Below are 12,933 nucleotides of genomic sequence, written 5' to 3'. Positions count from 1 at the left end.
CCCCACTTTCTCCCTTTTCTTGTATAATAATTATATATGCACAGATTTCTCTGCCAACAATCTGTAGTTTTTGATACAGCTGAGCCACAGCTCTTGGATAAATATTATTTTTTAAATAGATCAAGACCTTTCCCTTTAGGGTGATTTGAAATATTGCTTGGTCAACTTGACTGTACTTCAGACTCATCTGGAAAGCTGTTAAAATACACATTTGTGTGTCTCATCTTCAGAGACTCTGATTCAGTATGTCTGGGTTGGGACCTGATAATTAACATTTCTAAAGCTGCCCAAGTGATGCAGATGCTTCTGCTCCCCAGGCCATACTTTGAGTAACACTGATTTGAATTGCATTTCATCATTAAAAAAAATACCAAATAGCTATATGGTGGTCTTTCTTTGTACTTTTTCTTGAGAATTGCTCTAGTGAGTTTGACGTTGGGTATAAAGCAGTCTGTGCCCAAACTCGTGCTAGATGGTGATATTTATGTATTAAAAGCTATAAGCTATAGAATTGAACAGATCTAATTCCTCTTCCAGTGTAAAACCTTACAATCTGTTAGATGTTGGACAACTCACAACCCTCTAAGCTACAGGACCATAACTTATAATTAGGAATAGAATTGTTGACCTCCTGTGGTGAGGATTATTTTAAGGGACAAGTGAAAGGAACAGAGCCTTTTTAAGAAACAGAATTGATAAGTGTGTCATAGTAGATGCTTGGTGTATATTTTTTAGAAACTCAATGGCAGTAAACCTCCCCTGTTCCTCACCCCTGCCCCCCAGACTTTTGTGTCTCTAGACATTCATCAAACATGTTGTCTTGGTTTCTTCACTAACACTGAGCTCCTAGGAGGTTAGACCTAGTCTGATACATCATAGTAGATCATAGATAAATATATATAAAGAGGTTAAAATACGTATGCAGGCTGTATTAGTATTTCTTAACAGATTTCATGTGAAAATTACCTAGAAATTAAATCAAAATACCACTGCCTGGGGTACACTCCAGAGATTCTGATTTAATTAATATAGAGCAATGTTTCTCAACCTTTGCTGTACATTAGAATCACCTGGAGAAATTTAAAAGTGTGCATCTCTATGAATTCCTCAGAATCTCTGGGGTGGGGACCCAGGCATCAAGTAGTTCTAACAAGTTCTCACAGGTAAGTTCATTTTATAATACAGGCATCACTTGGCTAAATGGAGAGACAATTTAAGTACACAAGAGGTGGATTCCTAATGTATTCATAAACACAAAATTAAGGGGGAAGCGAGTCACTATTTTGCACATGCCTGATAAAATTTTATTTTCTGTCCTTTCCAACTTTGCTGATTACATTTTGAGTCTTTAGGGTTGCTCTCCTTCAAGTTCATGTCTTTCTTTTTTTAGTTATTTGCTATTGTTATTGGGTGACTGTCGTGGGTTGAATAATGTTCCCCCAAACTTCATGTATACCTGGAAGTTGTGAATGTAACCTTACCTGGAGATAGGGACTTTGCAGATGTAGGTCATACTAGATGATAGACTCCAGTCCAGTGATTAGTGTCCTCCTAAGAAGAGGGAAATTTGGACATAAACACACAGGGGATGACTCTGTGTGATGACAGAGGCCAGGATTAGAGAGACACTCTATAAGCCAAGATGTGCCAAGGTTGACTGCAGCCACCAAGAGCTAGATGACAGGCCTCCATTGGTTGTTTGACTAAAACCAATTTAACAGGGAGGCTGGGGAAGAAGGTGGATAGATGGATGTCCAGTGAGATATGTTGGCACTGCTGTGGTTGTGGGTTCCTGTATAGAGCCAGTGCTGAAATGTGGTTTTCTTTTTTTTTTTTTTTTTTTTTAAAGATTTTATTTATTATTTGACAGAGAGAGAATGAGAGACAGAGAGCATGAGAGGGAAGAAGGTCAGAGGGAGAAGCAGACTCCATGCCGAGCAGGGAGCCCGATGCGGGACTCGATCCGGGGACTCCGGATTATGACCCGAGCCGAAGGCAGTCGCTTAACCGACTGAGCCACCCAGGCGCCCCTGAAATGTGGTTTTCTAAGGAAGGAAGGAGATTTCCAACACTGAGCAGTTCTAGGAGATGCAAATATGCCATCCTTCAGTACTACCTCTTACCTACCTGAAAGCCTCCCATCTCTTGTTATCAAGGGAATCATTCTTTAAGGGACACACACACACACACACACTGGCTCCTCCACCTCATATTCAGAAAGTCCTCAAAGAAAAAATATGCAGTGCCAAGTTGGATACAAGCTAATGCAGTGTTTGTATTGTGGTTTCTTTTTATCTATTTTTTGCACTGTGTTTTTAAAAGAACCTTTCAGGATGTGACTATGACAGAGGTTGAGCATAAAGGGGAGCTTTAGCTTATGAAACTTTCTCTTTGTAGGGAAGGGAAAGGGGAAGTACAAATAGAAGGGACTGAGGCATCCTTTTTACTTTATGGCTTGGTCTGCATCTAAAACCACAAGTTTTGGGCGCCTGGGTGGCTCAGTTGGTTAAGCGACTGCCTTCGGCTCAGGTCATGATCCTGGAGTCCCGGGATCGAGTCCCACATTGGGCTCCCTGCTCAGCAGGGAGTCTGCTTCTCCCTCTGACCCTCCCCCCTCTCATGCTCTCTCTCTCTATCTCGTTCTCTCTCTCAAATAAATAAATAAATAAAAATCTTTAAAACCACAAGTTTTACTCTTCTCCCACCAAGTGAAGAAAATCATGAGATTCAGACACAGAAAGGGCTGGGGAGACTCCAGACCTGGGTTTCTCACTTACAGGCTCTGCCACTTCATGTTTTGGGACCCTGGCAAGTTGCTCAGCTTTTCTGGGCCTCTGTACTCACTATTCCCTCTGTTTGGAACATCTTTACCCTAGAAAAAGATCCAGGTTGACTCCTCACTTTATTCATGGTAGGCTCAAATTTGCCTCCAGAGAGATACCTCCCCTATCATCTTATCTAATATTGGCTACCCTCCATCACTTTTACCCCTCTATCCTTTACTTTTTCTCTCTATCATTTGTATATTTGGGAGTTTATCATCACTTTCCCCACTGGTAATTCCATTCCATCTGCTGTGGACTGCTGTATCTCTAGCACCTAGAACAGAGTCTGGCAGAGTCAGTGCTCAATAAATTACATGTTGAATGAATGAGTGAATGAATGAATGCATGCAGGCTCCATGGAAAAAGCTTAGCACAGTGCCTGGCACATGGCAAGTGAGAGATAAATGTTAAGTATTGATGATGAGGAGGAGGACATCATCATTTTGATGATTTATCCTTATAATTATCCTTTGTAAGGATATTTGGATTATCCTTACACTTGAATTTGGTGGTGGTAACCTCTGTGTGGTGGTCTCTGTGATCGTGGTCTTCTGTGTAGTGGTTGTCTCTTCCACAACCAACTGCTCTGTGGAGGTGGTTTCTTCAGTTACAATGGGCACTGTGGGGGTGGTCCCTAGTACTTGGATCACCTTTTTAGGGAAGGGTGGAGTAGTCTACATTTGCTGGTTGGGAAAGTAATGTTTCACATTTTTAGAGCTTGTTGGGGGTGCCCCTTTGACTATGATAGGCCACCAGGGGTTGAGTTCCACATTGTCATAGCTGGGATTGTTGATTGGAGTGAATTACACCAATTTGAGATTGGATTTTGAAAATTTTACAGCTGTACAGGCTGGACGTCAGGACATGATTGGAGTCCTCATAGACGTTATTCTGGTGACTCAAGGAATGAACAATTTGTCCAGTACGTCATCTCAGATTTAAAACACTCCATGCAGGAAGCTGGATTACCAGCAGGGACACAGGAAAACTTGTGGTCCAATTGGGGGCACACAGTCTTCATGGCAATGTTCTCTTCATGCTACAACACAGTCAAATGACTTGTGGTCTCGGCTGGGGTGACAATCATGCCAAGGACCATGTGCTTTTGTTGCCAGCTTCCCTGGCTTGCCCAGAGGGACCCATTGATCTTTGCTTGCTATGCTGCTTTGCCCTTTCCAAAATTCCTGTTTTCCCTCCAGCAAGAATACCTGAGTAGCCAGAAGGAGGAAGGAGAGCAGGGTGAGGCTGTGGATTCCCATGGCTTCAGCTTGGTGGGAACCTGTTTGACAAGAGCAGGTGAGTTAGTGCTGGGCAATAGTTCAGCAATGCAGGGCCACAGAATGACCTTTCCTCTACTCTGACACATGCCTCGCTGCTTAGGAGTGAGATCAAGGGTGATGGACATTAAGAAGGGCACGTGATGTAATGAGCACTGGATATTATGTAAGACTGATGAATCACTGACCTCTACCTCTGAAACTAATAATACATTATATGTTAATTAATTGAATTTAAATTAAAAAATAAAAATAAAAAAAATAAGGAGTGAGATCAAGAATCCTTCTGTCTCCTGGAATTACTAGACCAGCCCATCTATTCACATTTCTCCTTGACGTAAGTCTTGAATGTCAAAACCTCTTTCACCATTCTCTTAGCCAAATTAATTCTCATTCCTCCCTCACTCACTCCTTCATTCACTCATTAAACAAGCATTACCTGCTGTATGACATGCACTAGACTAGATGTTGAATTAACTGAGGTGAATAAGAAATTCTCACATATTAAAAACTAAGAAGCAACTCTTTGGGGGAATTTAAATAGCACTGACCATGAGTTTGCCCCAGTTCTGTCACCAACTTGGTTTTGGCCAAGTCACTCTCCCCTCTGGTCTCAGTTCATCTGGATATTGAGGTGTTAGGTATGATAATTGCCAAAGTTTCCTCTGGTTCCTTGTGCTGGATTTCCAACCCAGTTCTACATGGAGTCAGATGATTACACAATGAAAAAGGACATGGAAAATGACATGAAAGGTGATGTTTGATCCAAGGCTCAACATGTATGGGGTCTGGACATTCTGACATAGATGGGCTTGTGAGGGGACATTTGGGGTGCAGTAAGAGCCTAAGGAAAGGCATGAAGGAGGGGAGGTCATTCAACTTGACTGGGCAAAGTGAACCAGGGTGGATAGGGATGAATTTCTACCAGAGCATTTAGACTAGGAAATTGAGGGCAAGGATGATGACTGATTGATTTCTGGAGCCCTGTGGTGTCACAGTGCTGGGCATGTAGAAAGCCCTCAACCAATGCTTTTAAAAATAAATCATTGCATAAATAGGATGGCCTTAAATGCTACCCTAAACTGTATGGATTTTATCAGGTGGATGATAAAAAAAAAAAGCTTGAAAGGGGAAGAGATAACACTCCTATTTGACACCTACTATGTGCTTTGCCCTCAGCCACTGTTTGATTGTCACCTTGTTTAATACACTCAAGGGATTGTTCATGTTCTTTTTAACTCGGCTACAAGGAATACAATAGCACAAGTGTGACAATAAATGACAGGTTACATCTGGTGCTAGGACAGGACAGTAGAAAGTGGTGGAGGTTGCAGAAAGTAGAGAATTACCGCCTCTCTGAAGACTGACAGCAGCTCCAATGGAGAACAAGTGCATACGGTTCTAAGTATTGTCAGATTTTCTGAACACTTAAGGAATGCCCGAAATTCAAGATGTGTATATATGAAATTGGGTTGGCATCTAATTCAAATTTTTAAAAACAATGTCTTTGCCAAAAATATACAGACCAAAAGTCATAACTGTGATTGGATTCCATTCAAGATTTGCCTGTTTGAGAATTCCAAGGTCACAGAGATATGGATGTTGACTGGTTCACTCAGTGTTTCAAAGGGTCTTTGCATGAATTCCTTAGGGGGTGGCTATTTCTCTAAACTCCAGGCCTCTTGTAAAATTGTTCACTTAGGCCACATCTCTATTGTTCTGACCACCACCCCCTTTGAAGCCCTCACCTCCATAAACAGACACTCACAATGTGGTATTTTAAGGATTATTTGGATGTAGGCAAGATGAAGCTGCCTTGTTCCGCAGGGAGAAAAGAAATTAAGGTGATCTCCTGAAAAAAATGAGAAATTCATCTTGATTCTAGGAGGCAGCCAGATTCTTTCTGGAGGAAGACTGTAGGTCCGAACACAAAGTAAATTTAGAAGGAAACACATGGACTCCAGGATCTTTTCTGAGAAGTGTCTCTAAGCTTTGGCAGAGATCACGGAACTTCTCCCCCACAGGCTTCCCATGGACTTTCAGCCTTCTTGTGATCCCCTTCCAAGTTCTATCTTGGTCTTTGTGTTCCCACAGGTGGCACAGGATTAGACTAGGCTGTATAGTTCTTTCCCTGTTGGCTCGGTCTACACTCAAAACTCATTTGCAGACACACACATACACACACACACATGTGCACACACACACCAATATAGCCACCATAAACCACTCCCCCAACATTTCCTGAATATTTGGTGCACTTGCTTGCTCCCTTCCTGCCTTTGATCCTTCTGTTCCCCTTACTTGGAATGCCCTTTCAGTCCTACTTTGCAAGGCACACAGCTGCTTATCTTTCAAAATCCAATTCAAACGTCATCTTCTTCTTGTTGGTGTCATTGTTCCCTTCATCCTTGTCTATGCCCCCTACCCTTAAATGGATGTTCATGTAGAAAAATAGACCATCACTCCCAGTTAGTGTATATGTGTGCCAGCTTTGTGCTGAGGCCGTGTTATTATTTCATATCTCTATATACTGAGTAAATGATGCACTTGTACTACGGTGCCCTGGGGAAGCTGGAGAGTTTTAGAACCCCAGCAAGGCTGTCTACAGCAGGTTCCCACTGCCTCCGCATGCTCCCAGGATGAAGCAGATCACTGCCTCCTGGAGAAGTATGTAAAGGCGCATTGACTTTTTCCCACACAAACCCCAAGAGGAAAGTTCATACTGGATCCTTATGGTACAGATGTGGAGCTGAGGCTCAGGTAGGCCAAGTCCCTTGGCAAAACTGAATTCTGCATGGCAGAGCCTGAACTGGTGGTGGGTCTGTTGTTGGTTAACCTCCCAGCAGAGTATTCTGGATGTTGCCTTATGGTTCTGAGACCTGAATCTGTCTCAATTCTACATTGTGAGGAGAAGACCCAGCCCTGCTGTTCTGTGTACCTCCATGTCCCCATTATCCACAGCAGTTCCTGGCATAGTGTAGGTTTTTAAATAAGAATTGTTGAAGTAATGAGTTGAAAAATTCAACTTCAACTGGCTTAAAAGACAAAAGCTCTTACTGGCTCCTTTGATTGGGCAGTAGAAGGAGTAAAGTTGGTTCACATACACATAGATTCAAAGGTTTAAAAGTCTCTTCTCTGTCTCTATTTCCCTCTGAATCTCTGACTCTGTCTCTCTCACATTCCCTCTTTCTCTCTCTGTCTTCTGTGAACTCTCTGCTGTTTAGTTTCATTCTCAGGAAGGGCCCTTCCATTTGTCATAGAAGAGAACATGACCTTTCATCCCTAGCACCATATGAGTGCCCAGGAGAACTCTGACAGCCCCTCGCTGGTACGTTCACTGAGTCTGTTGCAGGGAGCAGAGATGCGAGGTGGACAGCCCACCAGAAGCACGGGGAGTGGAGGATGGGAAGTTCTCAAGAAGAAAGAGGGCTTCTGTTATCCACAAAAGGAGGAAAAGTAGACAAAAAACAACCCACCGACATTTCAACAGGTTCTCATTTAATGGGAACAAATGCAGATAATAAGTTATATTGGAATTTCATAGCTATTGACTAGCCTATTGAGAAAGACTCCCTTCAGGCTAGGTAGGACTTAGCTCATTAGGGAAGCCATATCAGATTCATGGGACAGAACTGTTCCTAATCTGTTTGAGGATCAATAAGTAAACTAGTTGCCTAAGGAGAAGGTTTGTGACAGGAGAAGGTCGGAGATAAGATCTCAAAGTCAAAGAGAGGTCGTGAATGCAAAGCTGAGGGTTTTATTCCACAGACTGAGGATGAGCATGAGTATGCAACCCAGGAGCCATCACTTTCCCTCCCAGTGTCCTTGGCAGACATTACCAGTAGTCTGTGCAGAGTACTCTTGCTGAGCCTGGAGGCAGCCTCAGAAGTCATTTCAACCCAGTCCTCCAGAGAGCCACTAGTCATCTACCATTGTTGGCATGAAGGACAAAACCTTTACCTGCCATTCCTGCCATCAATGGGGCTTTTGAATGTTTCCAGTATTTTTACACAGAAGAGTGAGCAAACTCACACCTTAGAGAATCCACAAGCCTCACACAAGAAAATGAGCCTGTATCAGGAATGGGACTTACACTGAAGATTTCCCTTTCCTTCACATTTTGATTCAGACCAAATAGCCCCTGAGAAAAAGAAAAGCAATCAACAAAACCAAAAGACAACCGACAGAATGGGAGAAGATATTTGCATATGACATATCAGATAAAGGGCTAGTATCCAAAATCTATGAAGAACTTATCAAACTCAACACCCTGAGAACAAATAATCCAATCAAGAAATGGGCAGAAGACATGAACAGACATTTCTGCAAAGAAGACATTCAGATGGCCAACAGACACATGAAAAAGTGCTCAACATCACTCGGCATCAGGGAAACCCAAATCAAAACCTCAATGAGATACCACCTCACACCAGTCAGAAAGGCTAAAATTAACAAGTCAGGAAACAACAGATGTTGGCAAGGATGTGGAGAAAGGGGAACCCTCCTACACTGTTGGTGGGAATGCAAGCTGGTGCAGCCACTCTGGAAAACAGTATGGAGGTCCCTCAAAAAGTTGAAAATAGAGCTACCCTATGACCCAGCAATTGCACTACTGGGTATTTACTGCAAAGATACAAATGTAGTGATCTGAAGGGGCACATGCATCCCAATGTTTATAGCAGCAATGTCCACAATAGCCAAACTATGGAGAGAGCCTAGATGTCCATCAACAGATGAATGGATAAAGAAGATGTGATACACACACACACACACATGCACACACACACGGTGGAATATTATGCAGCCATCAAAAAAGTAAAATCTTGCCATTTGCAGTGACGTGGAGGGGATTATGCTAAGTGAAATAAGTCAATCAGAGAAAGACCAGTATCATATGATCTCACTGATATGAGGAATTTGAGAAACAAGACAGAGGATCATAGGGGAAGGGAGGGAAAAATGAAACAAGATGAAACCAAAGAGGGAGACAAACCATAAGAGACTCTTAATCTCAGCAAACAAACTGAGGGTTGCTGGAGTGGAGGGGGATGGGAGGGATAGGGTGGCTGGGTGATGGACATTGGGGAGGGTATGTACTATGGTGAGCGTTGTGAATTGTGTAAGACTGATGAATCACAGACCTGTACCCCTGAAACAAATGATACATTATATGTTAATAAAAAAAAAAAGAATGGCATTAAACACCTAGAAATATGACTGCCTCATAGTCAGAGATGAGAATATGACCTTTATGACCAGATTATATTATTAAATGAGCAAGTATTCATTAAATAAAATGTAATAATAATTTTTAAAAGATCAGAAGCAAATATATGATAAAGCTTTAAAGTAAATTGGACCTTTTATTCCATAAAAATAAAAAGGAAACTAAGAAATTTGACTGAAAAAAAAAAAAGAAAAAGAAAAGCAAGTAGCATGTGTAGCCCATTGATCTGAAAAAGAATGTGTCTTTGTCCAACTAACCCCCCAGTGGAGATGGGAAATAGAAGCCAGGGTATAGAGAGGAAACCAGGCAAAAGAGTGCTAAGAACCAGAAACCTGAACACTGCCTCGATGTCATCAAGACTATCTCTGTTGGGGATTTGAAGTTTAGAAATATTCACATAACTGAAACCATTTTATCCTTTCATCAAACTGGTGAGACATTAACCCCATTTTATAATTGAAGAAAGTGATATTAAAGACATTAATATCCCTCAAGATATCTAGCTAATAAAGATGACTGATAATAGCATCATGACAGATGCTTCTGCATTCCAAGCATCAGTCCCAAGTGGCCTCACTTCAAATCATGACAACTCTATTATAACTCTGTTTCTACAAATACAGAAACAAAAGCATGATCAAGATAAGAAACTTCTAGACAAGTTACTTAAACCTGGAATATCAGATTATCTCATTTGCAAATGAGGGAGAATTGTACCCACCTCAGAGGTTTGTGTCATTCTTGAATGAGATATGACAAAAGTGCTTAGCACAGTGCCTTACACAATTAGAGCAGATTACTTAAGGGCCACTTCTGTCATTTTTATTAGAAATGAAGTAATGTACCCATACACTAAAAAATTCCCCTGTCCTTTCTCTATTTCTTTTTTTATTCCTCTCATTCTATTAAAATGTTTTTCAATCTTAATATAATTTCAGATTTGCAGAAAAATTACAGAGACTTCTAATTAATTACAAAATTTACAAAAAATTACAAAGAGGTATAAGCCCCACATCTCACCTCTATCATTAACCTCTTACATAACTCTGCTACATTTATAAAAACTACTGAACCAGTATTGATATATTATTATTACAGTCCATACTTTATTCAGACTTCCTTAAATTTCACCTACTGTTCTTTTTTTAGTTATTAATAGATTTTATTTTTTGGAGCAATTTTAGGTTAACATCAAAACTGATCAGCAAGTACAGAGTTTCCATACACTGTTTCTGCACACAGGCACATCAACCACGTGTCAACACCCTTACCAGAGTGGTATGTTTGGTACAATTGGTGTATTTACATTGATGCCTCATTATCATCCTAAATCAATAGTTTCCATTATAGTTTATTCTTGGTGTTGTGCAATCATGAATTTTGACAAATATATAATGACATGAATCCAGCATTAAAACATCGTACAGAATTGTTTCACTGTCCTAAAATTCCTCTGGGCTCTACCTATTCCTCCTTCTTCTCCCCAACTTCTGGGTATCCCTAATCTTTTACTGCCTCTTTTGTTTTGCCTTCCCAAAGGTCATACAGTTGGAATCCTGCAGAATTCAGTTTTTCAGATCAGCTTCTTTCACAGAGCTTTATTTTGAGGTTCCTCCAAGTCTTTTTATGGCCTGGTAGCTCATTTCTTTTTACAACAGAATAGTATCACATTGTCTGGATGTATCACAGTTCATTTATCCATTCACCTCTGGAAAGACATCTCAGTTGCTCCCATATTTTGGCAATTATGAATAAGGCTACCATAAACATCGGTGTGCAGGTTTTGGTGTGGATGTAAGTTTTCAACTCCTAATGGTCTTTTCTGTCCAGAATCTAATCTAAGATTAATTGTGACAATTGCTCAACTGTTCTTTGTTTTTCATAACCTTGAGAATTTTCAGGAGGACTGGGCAGGTGTTCTAAGAAGGTGTCCCTTTTGGAGTTTGCCAGGTGTTTTTCTCATGATTAGATTGGTGTCAGTCATTCTTCTTCTCATCCATCAGATTTAAATGATGGATGTCAGGTTTTCACTGAGGGTTCCATAGGAAGTCTGAACATAATTGGTGACTGCCTACAGATTAAGGCTGGTGGTGAATGAAGTCCGGTCACTGGTAGGTGACTTTAAATTCAAAAAGCTGATTTAACTCTCATGTGTTTCTTTTTTTTTTTTTTTTAAGATTTTATTTATTTATTTGAGAGAGAGAGAGAATGAGAGACAGAGAGCATGAGAGGGAGGAGGGTCAGAGGGAGAAGCAGACTCCCTGCCGAGCAGGGAGCCCGATGCGGAACTCGATCCCAGGACTCCAGGATCATGACCTGAGCCGAAGGCAGTCGCTTAACCAACTGAGCCACCCAGGCACCCCAACTCTCATGTGTTTCTTACTGCAATATGGTTCCTTGATCTAGAGGACTGACACGTGTGGGTGTAGTCATCAGAGATTCTATAGTGAGTACGAGTTTATTCTGAAGAAAGCCTTAACTGTGCAATAATACCAGGCCAAATTTGGTCAAAACTAGCTCCTCCTTCAAAAGTGACCTCATGAACAGGCATAGAAAATGCTTAGTTGCTCTATCAAAGTGATATTAATTTTTGGGGTCAAATCATGTGCATTAAAAGTGCATTCATTGTCAGGAAATCAGAAAATTGGCTAAATAAACTTCAGCTAAAATCTTATTAGTCTGGCAAAAAAGCATTTATCTCAGACCTACTAAACAGTATTGGCATTCCAAATTTAAAGTGCTCATTAGTCATGAGATTCCAGAATTCTTGTTCAGCAAATCAGATGATGCATAGTGCTCAACTTCTGCTTTAAAAAAATGAAAAATGGTGAAGAGTTGATGGTACAGTATTCATTGTGAATCCAAATTGAAAGCTATGAAGTTTATTAATTTTAATAAGATTGCCCTGTTTCATGCCCCATATATTGAACCTATTTTATTAGAAACCATGTGCAGTGCTTAGTTCTTATTCTGAATCCACCTAAAAAGTAACTCATAGTTTTTGTATTAAGTTAAACCATATGAAATTGCTGTTTTTAGTAGGTCCAAAATGATAGAATATCAACATTTTAAAATGAATCAAACTAGTAACGCCAGGGTTGTTTTTTGTTGTTGTTGTTGTTGTTCTCAATAGGACTGTTTCAAAACCTTATATGTATTAAAAATAATGATTTTTAGCTCTTTGTAGCAAATTCTCCCTACAAAGCAGGTTCATTGATTATCTCTGATTTTTCATATCTTTGTTCTTAGGGATATCAATCTTAGAACATCTTTTAAAGAAATCTGCTCCTTTTGGATAAGATTTTCCAAGACACACTGATATCTGTGATTCTCCACACACACACACACACACACACACACCACTTCAGTATTTTGGAATAAAAGAATGTCCTAGAAAATCTCCCTTTCAAATTTTCAAGCTCGAATCTATTTTTTGTTACAGAGAGCCAGTTACTACCCTGGAAAGCTCACAAAGGGAGAAGGCAAGTCACTCTTTCTCAGTGTTACCTTGAGCCACCAGGCACATGGGCATATGCATTGCACTTCTGTCACAGTAGGAGGTGAAGACGTTACGATGAAAAGCACACCCAGGACAAGAGGATGG

This window comes from Neomonachus schauinslandi, chromosome 2 (genome assembly GCF_002201575.2).
Source record: "Neomonachus schauinslandi chromosome 2, ASM220157v2, whole genome shotgun sequence".
Lineage (NCBI taxonomy): Eukaryota > Metazoa > Chordata > Mammalia > Carnivora > Phocidae > Neomonachus > Neomonachus schauinslandi.
This window is presented reverse-complemented; position numbering follows the sequence as displayed.